At 35.8% G+C, this 15,997-nt stretch overlaps 2 protein-coding genes across 2 annotated transcripts in view; one reads left to right on the top strand and one right to left on the bottom strand.

Moving 5' to 3' along the window:
- Positions 1-15,997, top strand: part of LOC138705805 (CD2 antigen cytoplasmic tail-binding protein 2 homolog) — a 106,290-nt gene that overhangs the window by 85,875 nt on the left and 4,418 nt on the right. Inside the window, exon 5 of the transcript XR_011333792.1 lies at positions 13,574-13,720. The gene's annotated coding sequence lies outside the window, so the exon portion shown is untranslated. The remainder of the gene's footprint in view (positions 1-13,573; positions 13,721-15,997) is intronic.
- LOC138705808 (uncharacterized) overlaps positions 1-15,997 on the bottom strand; it is a 102,882-nt gene that overhangs the window by 21,230 nt on the left and 65,655 nt on the right. The gene's annotated exons all lie outside the window — the stretch shown is intronic.

A 15,997-nucleotide genomic window follows, 5' to 3' on the forward strand; every position in this document is an offset into this window, starting at 1 on the left:
GTAGGCATATAACGAGAAATACATGGAATTTCAAAAAGAAATATGGAGAAAACTGAAAATTACATTGACAAATCATCAGTGGAGTAGTTCTATTGGCAGCAGGAGGGTTAATGAAGGACTTAAACAAAATACACAAGTATAGTAATTTTAATAGAATATTCAATCTTACATTTAGATTTCGGACACTTTTTCTGTTAATGGAGAAAATAATGATAAAAGACTCTGTGCATACACTACTACATTTCCAGAAAACTTTAATTTTTCTTGCGGAGTAAATAACACGTCTACCTGTCGTGTTCTCAAAAGTGTATATTTCCTGCTTCTGCTGCGCTAAGTAAGCCTCCTCGAATTGATATTTTTGTAGTGAGTTATAGCGAGGCAATTCCACACCATTCTGACCTCAGCCGAGTGCACAGGTAATGTGTCAGAAGTCTACAGGTAGGTATTCTTATTTTCTACCAATATATAAAAGGTTAAGTAACACCATGAAACACTATTTTTAAAAATTAAAAAAGCCTGAAAATTCATATCCACATCTTGGCAATTGGACGTACTTGATGCTAGAAAAATATGGGTTTGAATTGAGTACATTGCTTGACAAGGTTAGGGGAATTGAAGGAATTTTCTTAATATGGTAACGGGCATTGTGGTGGATGAACATTACAGTATGATGTTGAGAACAATGTATACGGTAAACTGTAGAAAGAACTGGATGGCATGTTTGGACACACTGCCTCAATTCCACATCAAGTGAACGTTTATAATAGCATGTTGGACTTTGCTCTGTGTTATGGATGAACATTGCTACATCTTTTAGCTATAAAGTTCCCGAAGATCTGGCATTCAACCACTTCATGTTGCCTTGCTGCAGATGCCATTAAAATTTCAAATATTCCATATTGAGTTTCTATTCCTCGATTCTTTGTTTTTTAGATATGAAAGGTGGAGATGAAGGCGTATTATCTTTATTATTGTTGTTCTTTCTGATGAAATAAGAAATAATAATCCTCGTGTTTTTGGTTTCTCTTTTAGAAGCAATGGAAATCAGGAAAGTTGAGGGGTCCACTCTGTATTATTCTATCTGCAGCATTTGAAGAGTCAACTTAGAAAAAAATTTTTAGTCATTTGGAACAACTGGATAATGCCTGCCATACAGCAGTGCCAACTATGCTCGCATCGGGGCTCACGACAGGAAGAACTTGGCTGTGAGATCAAACTGCACATGCACAGACTTCTCTTGTAGTGTCAGCGTGATTCTTATCTGGATTTATTTTCGCGTGTACATTCCAAATCAAATGAAGTTCCGTTTGTACTCCAGTTACCCATCTTGTATATACGAAGGTTAGGTTTGGTTAGTTTAGGTTTTCATTAACCAAGTCCGCACATGTACGGTTTGATCTCACAGTCAAGACCTTCCTGTCGTGAGCTACATGTGTCATTAGTGACCAGGCCATACTAAGCCGTAAACAAAGAGAATCGAAATGTTACTAGTAAAATTGGTGATAATAAAATTGGTGATATGATAATAATGATTTACTTTAGTAGGTTATTTTACGACGCTTTATCAACATCTTAGGCTATTTAGCGTCTGAATGAGATGAAGGTGATAATGCCGGTGAAGTGAGTCCAAGGTCCAACACCGAAAGTTACCCAGCATTTGCTCATATTGGGTTGAGGGAAAACCCCGGAAAAAACCTCGGTCAATGTAGAGTATCCACCACCCACTGAACGAATAATATTGATTAAACGAGCGTTGAGCGACTTCCTCCGATTTTGGAAGACACCGACGCACTTAGGTTAGGTTAGGTTAGTTTACGCTTTTATTATTCCAAATGTTTAGGATTAGTGTAAAACTGGCCTATGTCTCCTATAGTGGGCGGGACATAAGTAACATTCACCAAAACCTCAACCAGGTAACTTGTCCCGACCGGGAATCGAACCCGGGCCACCTGGTTTCGCGGATAGACGCGCTAACCGTTACTCCACAGGTGTGGACGATATTCTTTAATAATTCCCTGTACTTGTTAAATGTAAGATCTATGGAGTATAATGGCGATTTTTTTAATACCTACACTAAAAGAAAATGCACATTTTCGAAGATATCATAACACTTTACCACAGACAAATTAATGAGAAATATGATGTGGTCCAGGGAATATCGTTGAAATCAACAGTGTGTGCAACTGACATTAATACATTATCTCCTCGTCAAACCCCAGCCAACCTTATCACTGGCAAAGTGTGTAATTAACACTAATGTACTTATCTCCTCATCAAACCTTATCCAACCTTGTTGCTAATAGTGGAGCTATCTCTCAGTAATGTTGAGAATGAGGGAGAAAGTGAGAGAAAAAATTAATTTCTCCTAGTAACGACATCACAGGTAAATGTCATGTCCTTATGTTAACAAAATTGTGTACTTGATTATCATTGTAATGGTACATTGAAAGCTGCGGTACCTAATTCTCCAGTTTAGTGGTGTATTTTTTTCTGTTGTGATTAAAAATTATTCAGTCAATTATTTGAGAAACTACACATGTTCCCTTCTGCTTAGTTTTGACAAAAGTGTAAAAAACTGTCAGCTGTATATGATTTTCAATATTCCTGACTATTCTTAAGAAACTTACCTTGTAATCTGAAGGTGCAATGAGACCCGAAATTTCCAATGTATGTGGTTTCTCAAATAAAATATTAGTAGCACAAAAAATCAGTATATTTTGCTTTAAGTATGATATAGTTTGACGGATTACTGGTTTTGACGGATTTCGGGTTTTAACAGTACTGGTAACATATACATTTTCAAATTAACATACATATACAGCTTACACAGCATAGATTTACCTCTAATAAATATGGTTTCTTTGCAGATAGATGAATGAACGTTATTTAGAATCATATATTCATTTCCTGCTGCCTCTAACTTTTTGTTTTCATTGCCAGACTCTTTCAACCTTCCCTTCTTAATGACTGGTTCAGGAATTTGAAACAATATATTATACGCAACTACCTCGTTATACTCACTAAGCTATAACACCAAATACAGCAGACCAGCTGTTACAATATGTTGAAGGAGGGAAATGCACACGAAAATCATTGCTACTTGACACTTTTGTAAGGAAAGTGGCTTGGCTAACTGGGTTGTGACGTCATTGAAGCCGTTTGATGCTCATAGGTACTACCAGTACTTACTAAGTTACGAATTTCACTTAGCACTCTTGTAGAGGAAATGCAGAATATGAAATAACTTCATTCTACAATAAATATGAATTGTACTTCTTTGTTTACTTGTTTCCTTGTTTGTTTATTTATTTTTAATTTGGCTCTTTAGCCCTTTTGTAAGGTTAAGTAGGTACTCAATTCAAAGTGAGTTACCACAGTTTCCCCCCCCCCCCCATAATGAAGGATGGTTTCCTTAGCAAAATAATTTCGCGTGAATATCTTTATGAACTTGTCATAGGAAATGGAAATTTTGTGCTCACACTAAAATATGTTTAAAATGTGACAGCATCATGCATTATACAAGATGGTATTTAAATAAAATTGAACTTACAGTGTTTAATCCTTCTCGAGGCTTGTCCTTCCATAGAAACGGCAAAGTCTTGAATACAAATCGTGTATTCTGATATATTATATCCTCAGTTCCAATAAATGAAACTTTTGAAATAAAAAATATGTAAAAAGATAGGAAACCACTGTGTAAACACAAACACGACCTATGTAACAAGTACCGGGTACTAGGAAACTACCACCATATCTAAATACTGGTAGGCCTATATACATCTTTTGGTATATAGTAGGCTATACAGCAATGAAATGATTCAGTAGAAATTAATATAATGCAATTGAAAGCTATCACATTTTTACATGTCTTGTCATTCAGTCAGATCACTGCTTGTTTAGTTTGTCCACAATGTAGAACTGGTTGTTAAATGTTTTAAATTAAAAAAAATAGCATTTACAGGATGGAAGAGCACTGACAATATGATATTATCAAGCATTTTAATATTGCACAAAACATAATGTAATAGTTATTTAGATACCAATGTCGTAACGTTTTATTTTACAATACGAGATTTTGTCAAACAAGGCTGCAGGCCGAGTTTGATAACCAGTCTACTATTGTAATATGAAGTTACGACATGTGTATCGTACAAAGTTTTATCCGCTTTGATAAAAAAATAATGTAAAATTGAATATTGTCTAAATGTAACATTTTTATTGCCTGCTATATAATTTGCTTTGTAGGTGATCGATTCATATAGAGGGCCTTGTACGAGAAACATTAGAAGCTATATACATTTGCTTTGTAAGTGATCAATTCATATAGAGGGGGCCATGTACAAGAAACATTTGAAGAATGTTATTATTGTCGGTATTATCACCATGACTATTTATAAATATAAGTGTCAATGGTATTGTATTAACAGCTGTACTGATTTATTAATTCCAACAAAATCGCGACAGAGGTATGAAGAGGAATATAAGAAGTTTGAAGAGTGGTGTAAAAAAAAAGTAGAGAATATTTCTGAAAAGTTTATGCTGGAATATTTTTCAATGAAAAGTGAAAAGAAGAAATCAAGTTCTCTGTGGATTCATTATTCTATGCTGCGGTGTACGATATCATTGAAGAAAAACGTGGACATCAGTAAGTAGACACAAATTGTTAGCTTTTTAAAGCAAAAAAGTGAATTGTGAAAATGTTCCTATTAATGTGTATAACAAATAAAAAGCTTACAAAGACAAGCATCCTGCTGCTCCAAAGTTGCACTCGGGCATGGGTTCGATTCCAGCTTGTGCTCATTACTGGTAGTTTCCACTTTTAGGATTATTTTTAAGTTTATTTAGAAAATCAATAAATGGGACACTATAATCCCCAACTTTCTTGAGGTACGTGTTAACTAATATGTTTACTATGAACTGTTTTATTAGCATAGCTCAAAACAAATACATACACTTACACAAAAACTTTTATACATATTTACAATTTTCACCATTTGTGGCGACGAAAACGCCATTTTTGGCCACCCGCTTGTACCATATGTGGCCATTTTTGTTTTTGCCATAACATTGTCACAATCTTTCATTTCCATAAATTTAACAAGATAAGGGATAAATTACTGTAATTTGAGTTTACAAATGAGCATATGTTTTGCAGCAGACAAATCTTAAATACAAACAACATACTATGTTAAGCTTACTAAATAAACAGAAAAATCACTCCACATTCAAACGTTTAAAGCCTCCAGAGAAAATGAAGCATATTGCACGGTCATCTTTTCCATGGATTTTGGGAAGAGATAACACTCTTTCTATTTGTTCATTGTCAACTACTGATATGTCATCATTTACAATCCATTTAAATTTATTCGCCCCAACTCGTCTAGCAAATTTCACAAGCCATCCATCAATTTGTTTTTCTTGTATTAAACCCACAAATCTTCGGACACTTTTCTTGTGCCTAAATGCAACAAGTACCCAATCATTTACTTCAGCCTCTTTGGCATGAACATTTTCATCACTGGATTCGTCACAAAGTTCAGATTCAGATGAAATAGCAATGTCACTTTCGGATGTGGTTATTTCATCTTCCATCTTCCTTTGATTTTTAGTTTTTGATCTTTAGGACACTTTCTGTTTATTTTCACGCCTCTTCTTAATTTCATTCTCTTTCTGCTTTTTTTTTCTTTTTTTTTCAATTTGCTTGCTTCACAACTGTCATATTAATTCTTTCATATTTATACAAAGTCCGAGGAGGTGCCAATACTCCAGATGCATTCACTGTGATAAGTGTTGTAATGTTCTCCTTATCACTAGTCTTTGACGTGTCATAAACATGTTCATCTTTGGGTGCTAGACCTAAGCCTCCTGAGGGTGAAAGGCAGAATGAAGTTTCATCACAATTCCACACTCTCTGGGGATCATTTAATATTTCCTGTTCTTCAGGAGTAAGCAGATCAGTAATTTCCCTAAACCAATTCCGGATTTTTTCCTCTGTGATTAATGCCTGAGCCTTGTTGAGCCTTGTTGATATGCTCTGCTTCTTTTATACTTAGATCAGGATGTCTTCTCATAAATGCATCAAACCACTTACATCCAGGTCTGCAATTGATGAATGGTGTGTTTAGTTTACAGTTTCGTACAATTTTTTCAACATAATCCAGCAAGCTTTCTTTATTTATTGGAAATCCAGACCTCGCACAACTTTTCAACCATTTTGCCAGCAACATCTCCGAGAACCGCACACTGTCCAACTTTTCCAGATGATTCAGGTGCACGTCCTGATAGTTTATTCCTTAACGTAGATCTGGGAACATTAAAGGTTGTGGCAGCTGTTGCAACTTTCATTCCATCTCTCACTGCACGCAGAGCACGTGATACTTTTGATGGCGAATATTGAAATAATTTTCTTTTGTATTCACGATTTTTCTTAGAACTCATGTTAAGTAAAAGTGCTGTAAAAAAATAAAATAAAGAAAAAACAAAATATTAGAATTTCCTAACTGGAATAATACATTTCAAAAGTGGTCAGAAATGGTGCTTAAGTAACCCCTATTTGTGGTCATTATTGTGATCACAAATGGTGCTTGATACTACATTCATGTTCCATTTGTTGCCATCCCTGGTATCAAGGATTGTGATTATGTTTTCATAAAATAAGTTACTGAATATCATTAGATACCTTTATGCTTTGAGATGGATCACAACAACAATATCATGTAACTTTATAGAAACTAGTACAGGTTTTATATTGTAATTCTTACCTGCAACTCTAAAGAAAATACGTAAGCAAGAAGCACAACTTCAATACATTTATGAATTAACCATTTTGTACAACAAAAGATTGGAGCTGAATGGCAACCAATCAGAATCATGGTTGCACAGCAACGCACTGGAACATGTTAGCATGATTCCCATTGCCAGAACTAAATTAGGCACTTAATATAACATTTTAAATTCGAAAATGGCCACTAATGGTGCACTGGCCACAAATGCTACGTCTACCCTAGTATAATGAAGCATTAATGGTTGAAGTGTTGATCAAAATTTTTTAGTGGTGGTGGTAGCATTATGTGTAAGAAAAGTAAATAGTTGGTGTACTATGGTTGATGTTTAAGAAAGTTAATATAGTGCTAATAGTACCTCCCTCATGCCAATAACTCTGCTACAGAAAAGAATAATAAAATTATGCCTTAATAAACTCTTGATTATCCTTCAGAACTGTTGTATTCAGGATTTAAAGTATTTGACTTCCATCATATTTATAATAAGATGTATTATTGAATTTCGTACATAAAAAACCGAAATATATTTAATTTATATTCACATAAATATAAAACCAAAAGATCAGAAAACACATATTACGCTTAACAGAACCTAAATGTATCATAGCTGTAGCATCACAGTAGCAACTTCAGTCCAAGGCTTTATAACATGATAGCTTAATAGCTAAATTCTCAAATATACAATTTACTAATACTCCTTATTTCAAAAAATCAATTAAAAATTGCTGTTTAGAGAGAAAATTTAAGATTCATTTATTGTGATATCTTTTTTCTTCTTCTTTTTTCTTTTTCTTTTTTTACTTTTTACTCTGTTATTTAATAAAATATCTTATGTGGAATGCCCTCTGAGCACGAGTATGGAACTTACTCTTTCTGGGGATGTTAGAATGTTTTTATATAAAAAAAAGCAATATGTATCTTTGTTCTACGAGGGCTATTCGTAAAGTAACTTCAGTTTATTTTTTACAAACCTGTGAATAACATTACAGAATTGGGTTACAATACGTTTGAAATTATACACCCTAATTTATTTTTCCACACAGTTTCCAGTCACATTGAGACACTTGTCATAGCGTTTGACGAGCTTTGAAATTCCGCAATTGTAGAATTCGGCCAACCTACAATGCTGGTTTTCAACTCTTCGTCATTGTCAAAGCGCTTCGAGCCAAGCCACGTTTTCATGTGCATGAAGAGATGGTAATCGCTAGGCACCAAATCTGGGCTATAGGGAGGGTGATCCAATACTTCCCAGTCAACTCTTGCAGTTTGGTCGCAGTACAACACGCTCTATGCGGCCAGGCGTTGTCATGCAGGAAAATCACCCCAGAGCTCAACATGCCACGATGTTTGTTTTAAATGGCCCTTTTCAAGTTTGTTAGTGTGTTACAGTAACGCTCAGCGTTAAAAGTGGCATTCCTCTCCAAGAACTCCACTAGCAAATTTCCTTTTCTGTCCCAGAAAACAGTTGTCATAAGTTCCCTCGTGGAAAGTGTTTGACGACACTTTGTAGATTTTATCGGGGAGTGAGTATGGCCCCACTGCATTGATTCAAGTTTTGTTTCTGCATTCACATAAAGCACCCAAGTCTCATCTGCTGCCCTCATCTGCTGAGCCTTTTGCTCCTCAGGAGTTTAGGCATCCATCTGGCAGAAAGTGTCATAGCCCAACTCTTCGGTAATCACCTTTTACAGAAGAGTACGACTAATCTGTGGAAAATCCTCACTAAGCTCTGACATGGTAAACCTGCGGTTTGCTCTAACCTTTTCGTCAACGAATCAGATCTGCATTCATGATACTCGGTCGACCACTTCTCTCTTCATCATGGACATTGGTTCGCCCATTTTTGAACATACGGCACCATTGTCTTACACCACCTTCACTCATTATGTCTGGCCTATAATCTCCACAAAATTGGAGATGAATTTCATTGGCTTTACAGTTTTTGGCCACAAGAAATCTTATTACAGAAAGTATCTCACACCTGGCGGGACTTGCAATTGCAGCACACATTTTGACAGGAACAAAGACACGACCTTGACTCTACCGCTGCTTGATGCATACTGCTTCAAGGTACACTCCACTGCAAGAGCGGCGCCACTGTCTCTGTTGTTACGCACGCTATATGAAAACGGAAGTTACTTTATGAATAGCCCTCATAGCAGTAAAGTATTATTATTATAATATTGTTGTTTCAGTACATCACTGCCACTTCTTATGAATGCCATGGTGTATTTTTGGTCTAGAGTAGGGTGACCAGATTTACAAAATAAAAAAACGAGACATTTATTAAAGTTGACATGAATCAACATTTTATCTAAACATTCATTATTAGCCTACTTGTGTTTATATAATGTCAGTGAGCAATAAGGTCCAGTTTTATTTATATTAAAGTAATAAATACTACACTGTTTACAATAACTAGGCTATAATAATTGTTGTTTTCTAATGCCAGGCGTTTGACAATAAAGTCATTTGACCTCTTGCACTCCAATATTTTTCAAAGATATTATCATGGCCAGCCACTGAAGCACAGTTTTTGAGGTGTTCCGAATCCATTTCTTGGTTTGAGTTGCACAATGGGCAGTTAGGGGACTGATATATTCCAATTCTATGCAGGTGTTTGGCCAAACAACCATGGCCTGTTGCCAATCTAAATACAGCCACAGACGAGTTTCGTGGTAAATCGGGAATTAACTGTGGATTATGATGCAGAGAGTTCCATTTTTTCCTTTGGGATTGTTTATCAAATTTTGTTTGTTGAAGTCTAAATATGTAGATTTAATAAATCTTTTCACAGAGTAATACGTAGATTTAGTAACAGGTCTGTAAGTAGCAGTGCTGCCCTTCTTTGCTAATGCATCCGCAATCTCTTTTCCCAGGATTCCACAATGGGATGGTATCCATTGGAATACAATTCTTTTATTGAGTGATATTAATTGAGAGAGCATTTTAGTTATTTCTGCTGTTTGAGATGAAGGTGTATGTTTAGAGACTATTGATAGAATAGCTGTTTTGGAGTTTGACAAAATAACTGCATTCTTAAATTTATTGATGTGGCATAGAAGATTCCTGAGACTTTCACTTATTGCAGTGATTTCTCCATCAAAACTTGTTGTTCCATACCCAAGAGATCTATAAAGTGAGAAGAGTATGTAATAGAGTAGTATGGATATTTGGCTTAAGTCACTGTTGACAATTTTTTATGTGGCAGCTAGTCTGAATGAAATAGGTTAACTTATCTGTTTAAAAATACTTCAGATTAATTGGACCTTACAATTATATTCATGTCACTGTATTCTGAACTTGTTTCGTGACAAAATTTTTTGCCTCATATTACCTTTTAACCAGTGGTGATATTCAAGAAATTTAACACCAGTTCACTCATGTGTACCTATGTTAAACATATACGGTATATGTCCATGGTAATTGCAAATATTACTGAGAAATAATAAGTATTTTAACATTCTCCATGAAGATCAACTGTACAATTTGCATCATATTTCTTTGATGAGTGAATTTGCTGTAGAAGTGTTGGCTTTTCCTTCAAGAAACTATAAAAGTCCATGCAAGACACATTTTTGAAATTACATTTTGTGATTATGGTTTTAACTGGAAACTGATTCCTTTCGTCAGACCAAATTGAATTCAACAACGAAAACACTCTTTCTGATGATGCATTGGTACCAGGTATTCCTAACACAAAACTTAAAATCTGAATTATGTTTGTAACACTAAGTTAATGTATTTATCTTTCATAATAAAATAAAAGAAAAATAAATATCTTAATGATAATTTAGGGAAATGCGATGCCATTTAAAAAAACGAGACATTTGGCGCACCGAGCATACTTTTCTCGGGACAGGGGACAAGAAGCTGAAAAAAGGGACAATCCCGTTAAAAATGGGGCGTCTGGTTACCCGAGTCTAGAGAAAATATTAATACTTTCTTACAAAAACGTTCCTATTTTTTACGAGTATTACTGTAAAAGAAGTGTATTTTCCCTGGACCAAAAATACAATATGGCATGCTAGAAAGTGGCAGTGATGTGTTAAACATTTAGGGCCGTATTCCAGTGGATGATCAGCGTTTTTCGTATTCATAAATCAGTGAAAGCGATTTGATATGATTTGAATTCTGTACAAGTAACCAGTGGATAGCAGGGGGCTAGCTTAGTACGCTCATAGTGCATGCTGCGAAATGTCTATGAATATCACCCATAATGTTAAACTAACCTGATGTAACAGTAATGATAAAACGTACTCTGCATATATACTCTGTAGCGGTAAAGTGTGTTGTATTTTGTTCAATGCACTCTATGTTCACTGTTGATGAAGACTGAAATAAATGTTATTTGCACAACCACACTTAATGCAGTTCGAGCTTGCTAAACTCCTTTTGATGTCACAGCGAAAAACCGACAAGCTATGGAACACAGCAGTTCAAGTAAGACAGGATACACACCAGAGACAGTTCCTCGGGGGAGGGAAGGGAGGAACGTCCTCCTCACATTTTTCTTCTTTCGAAAGTAAATACCAAATAAAATATGTGCCTTGAAATGCAAGGAAGATTCGATAATTTTTAAGTTCACAGCTATAAGAAAACCTCGGTTGATCGAGTTTTAAACGATGCGCGCTCATGTGCTGCTAGAAAACTCTAAGAAAGATGCGAAATTGTTTGTGCGGAGGAAAGCCAAGACATTCCTCCTTTACTGCAGTTAGCACACATAGACAACAGCGCACTAGTGGCCAGAGAAAGAAGCAGAGTTTTAAAGCGAGTAAATGAACGGAGGAGATCCTCCTCTGAATCAGTCATGGGCGGGAAATAGAAACCGACTGGTCGTGCAGCAAGCTCGCTACCGCTGCCATCTAACGATCTTGCATTCAACCAGACTATAACACATCTAGGAGGAGGCACAATAAAACAGTTTTAACGCAACGCTATGAAAGACACCGTATAAATTTTTTTCTAAAATTATAAACCAAAAATATTATTCATTGCACTTTATATAGGCTACTATTCATGGTTTGAAACTTTCAAGGATATTTGAAAGTTAAAGTCGTGTTTATATAAAACAAAGAGGAAGAAGTTCTACATTGGTATCACAGATCTTTTTGGCCCCTGAAATTCACTTCTATTCATTGTTTACTAGACAGAGCAACAGCCAAGTTGTCAGTTTTGTACAAATATATTTGAAATTGAAAGTAGGTACTCCAAACTACATTATTTTAACATAAAACATTGGCCACCGGCAACTTTGAACAATAATGGTAGTATGACTTTACAAGAACTGATATTCTTCAAAAGCATGTGATACTGAACTTGTAAAATGTACATGTGGCAACACAGACCACTTGGGTGGGTGCTGTGTTCTCGCTTTCCTCAAATTATTTCCCATTCCCATTTCCGCAGTTCCGATTACGTGTTAGTAGCTATAGTCTCTTCCAACACGTGTGATGCTGTAGTGTGCTCGAAAAATGCTGCGAGGTGAATTTCCTTGTAATTGTTAATTTGTGCAATTATTCAACAATGAATGGAAGTGAAAACATTATATTTTATGGAAAATTTAGGAAACTCAGTTTACAAGAACAGATTATTGCTATACAGAAGGGAAGGCCAACCCCAACACTACCTGGTCTTACATGTGTGCATGTTGGCTAATTTGCAGCATGTTTCATTCAAGAAGGTGTCATTTCGTCCTGTTACCTTCTTTCCTCCTCTTAAGAAATACGCAGGAGCCGCCACTGATACACACCAGTCGATACAGTTACATGAAGCAGTATGCATGGAACATTAAGCATGCATCAAAGGAGAATAAACGAACGCCTTTAGGTGCTACTAGTCAGGCCAGATAATGCAACACACAAGCAACATAATGCATGTGCCTTGCATCATAACCAAGATAAAACATGCTGATTCTTTGTGTCGTACTTCATGCAACCTGGCCACTACAGCCCAGAGTTCAGTTGTCAGTGTACACTTTCCGATCATCATGAACTACCAGAAATTTAATGTGATGAAGAGGTATCCAGTTATTTACGACTATACAGGAGCAGATTATTCAAAGAAGAATCTCAGAGATAAAATTTGGGCGGAGATAGCTGCAGAAGTAAAACATAAACTGAAATAGGATTGTCCGGGAAAGTAGCTATTTAGTTCTCGTATATGTATTCATTCATTTATTTATTTGTTTTAAAATATAAATCTTCACTTAAATATAAATATCCCACTTCATAACAAGTTTTATTAAGCCACTGGGAATTAATTGCCAAGGAAGAGCTACGCTAGACTTAAAAAAATAAGAAACTGACCTATCCCTCGTATAGACATTTTCATCTGTAGGTCGGTCATCATACGGCGTAATGGGCAGCACAGCACCAACTAGTGTTGCCAACTCTCCCGTATTTAGCCCCAATTTTTAACAGTCTCCCAACTTCCACATTTTTCTTCTCTTCGATCCTTTTTCTCCCTTATTTTTGCATAATATAATAATTTATTTGAAACATTTAATTTTTATATGGTTGAAGGTGATTTATATGATGGATTCTGTTGTTCCAGAGATGCACTGAAATGTGCAGCTAAGCTAATACAAAGAGTGTTTCTTTTATGAAAAGTGTCGTATGTATGTATATATATATATATATATATATATATATATATATATATATATATATACATACATACATACATTTATATATGAGGTCTCGCCATCCTCATTCAATAATCGAGACTACTATTTTTTGTTAGTAGTCAACATGTAGATACCTATTAATTTTGAGAAAAATTCGTTCCAGCACCGGGAATCGAACCCAGGACCTCTCAACTCTGCGTGCTGAGTGCTCTTTCCAACTGAGCTATGCCAGGACACGATCCATGGTGCCAGCCGAACTCTCCTCATTATATCATCAATGGCCTACTACCTGCATTTTAGACATATACCGGTAAGTCATATATGCAGGAGCAGTGCTCCTGGAGCACATATTTAAATGACTTTATGGCCAATTTTAACAAGCTTTCTTTAATACTGTTAACATTGATATATACCTATACTCACATATGAAGTCTCGCAATCCTCAGATGTTCGAAAAAGGAGAGCGACACTTTAATCAAATCACAACTGCAAATCACAGTCAACTTCAACTATTCATGTAGGTAATTTTTACAATTTGTTTGAAACTATTACGCTAGGTAAAATATCTCAAAATACTTTAATTTAAGCCTAACTGCCAAAATGTAGAATAAAATTGTTTTTAGTGCCGCTAACTGAATTTAATAATTTTTCAATTTTTTATGTCAAATATTGTAGACCACTTAGTCTCCCGTATTTTCTTCAAAAATAGTTGCCAACCCTAGCACCAACACTATTTCTATCCAAGTCTTCAACAGAAATCAGAGTGAAAAGTCCATGTGCTTGTGTAATACTCATACATGTTTTCCATCTATTAGGAATATTTACAGTTTGTCGTATCTTCAAATGATTCTTTGGACATTCTATAATATTCTGCGAATTTTTCTGGATCCTGTGCTAACTCTACCAATAAAAACACTACAAGCACCATGATTTTCAACGTTTTGAACCAATGAATCCGAAACCTATGCCTTTATCTTCGCATTCTTATTATTGACAATAGCAGAAGATCTCCATCTGATGACTCCACACTGAATGGCTCGTTAGATCAAATAACATGGCGTTATGTGTCACACTCCATGTGCCATGCATCATGTTTCTTGCACCATTCGGTGTGTTAACGTGCAGGGGCGAATCTAACTACTTGGCGCCTCTAGGCAGAGAAAAATATTTCTGCCCCTTATTTCGCCCTATATGCGTCATTTGGATCAAATGAAATAATTGATTCTGCGTCATTATTACTGTTTCTAATATCAGAAACGCCTGACTAAAATAAACCACACGCTGCACTATTTTCAGAAACTACTGTTCACCACATTATTACACTCTGATGTACCTGGACTCGAACTGGACCAAGCTGGCTATGTTTGTTTTTTAAATAACACATATTTTTGCACTTTTTCTCACCATTTCCTCTCTTTTTATTGCCTTGTCTTTCTCGAGTTTCTGGTATTGTTATTTAGTCAACTGTCTGAAGACAGGTATGGACCCCACAAGTGACACCATCAAGGCATCACTCATAAGGCAACTAGGCCAGGAGATAATGGGGTAGGGTGACCAGTTCCTTTCCCCCTCCATTGCATACATCGCTGACTAGCTACATATTACACTAATCAGATTTTAGATGCAGTTCATCCTCTGATACATATCGTCAAATGAGATGTACTGTCTGGTAATAGATTTACATATCAGCCATAACCTCAATCAGATGTGTTTCCGGTATTGAGAACCACTGACATTTTTCCGACTGTCACTTATTATAATGAAAATTAAAATATGTCTCCTAGGTACAAAACAACTGCACTCTTTACCGTTTCAAATTAAACTGAACTCCCAAGCGTCCGGCTGATACAATGACTGGCGGTATTTTCTTTGAATTTAAGTCTGCATGGGGATTACTGAGTGTTGATACTGGCTACTCTTATGACAGAGCAGCGTCTCTCTCATCATTTCATCACAAAGCTTATGATTGCGAGCAACGAGATTTGCCTTCCTAACGTATCATTATATAATACCAGTAAGTTCTTTAATGTTATTTCGTGAGACTCTCACGATGAGAGGGCATAACATTAAAAAAGGTACTATTATTGCATTGTGACACTAATATTGAAAAACTGTCATTTTTCCTTGGCATACTGTTGATTAAATTTTAACTGATTGTTGCCAATGTTATTGATATCTTTTTCATTGTGCGTTTAAGTTCATGTACTCTTTTAAAGAGTTATGAATCAAATTTAAAAAAATGTAAAAAAAAAAAAAAAAATTAACAGTAATAGCTTAAAAGCCGCTCCTCAAATCTGTCGCCCTAGGCAGCTGTCTAGTCTGCCTAGGCCTAAATTCGCCCCTGGTAACGTGCCTAATCGATTTTATTCAAGATACAGTCTCAGGTTGTGCACCCAAGTTACAAAGTACAGCCCACATACTGTAGGAACACGGCATGTTTACAGCATGAACTTCGATTGCAAGTCTGGTTGCAGTGTAATGTTTACCTTCCTGAATGTTACATATTTTTATACGAATGTTGTACTTAGATTGTACAGGTGATATATTGTTGCTGGTCCAGATCCTAAGCACTTGACAATAAGTCAAT

The sequence above is a fragment of the Periplaneta americana genome, chromosome 9 (genome assembly GCF_040183065.1).
Source record: "Periplaneta americana isolate PAMFEO1 chromosome 9, P.americana_PAMFEO1_priV1, whole genome shotgun sequence".
In the NCBI taxonomy this organism is placed as follows: domain Eukaryota; kingdom Metazoa; phylum Arthropoda; class Insecta; order Blattodea; family Blattidae; genus Periplaneta; species Periplaneta americana.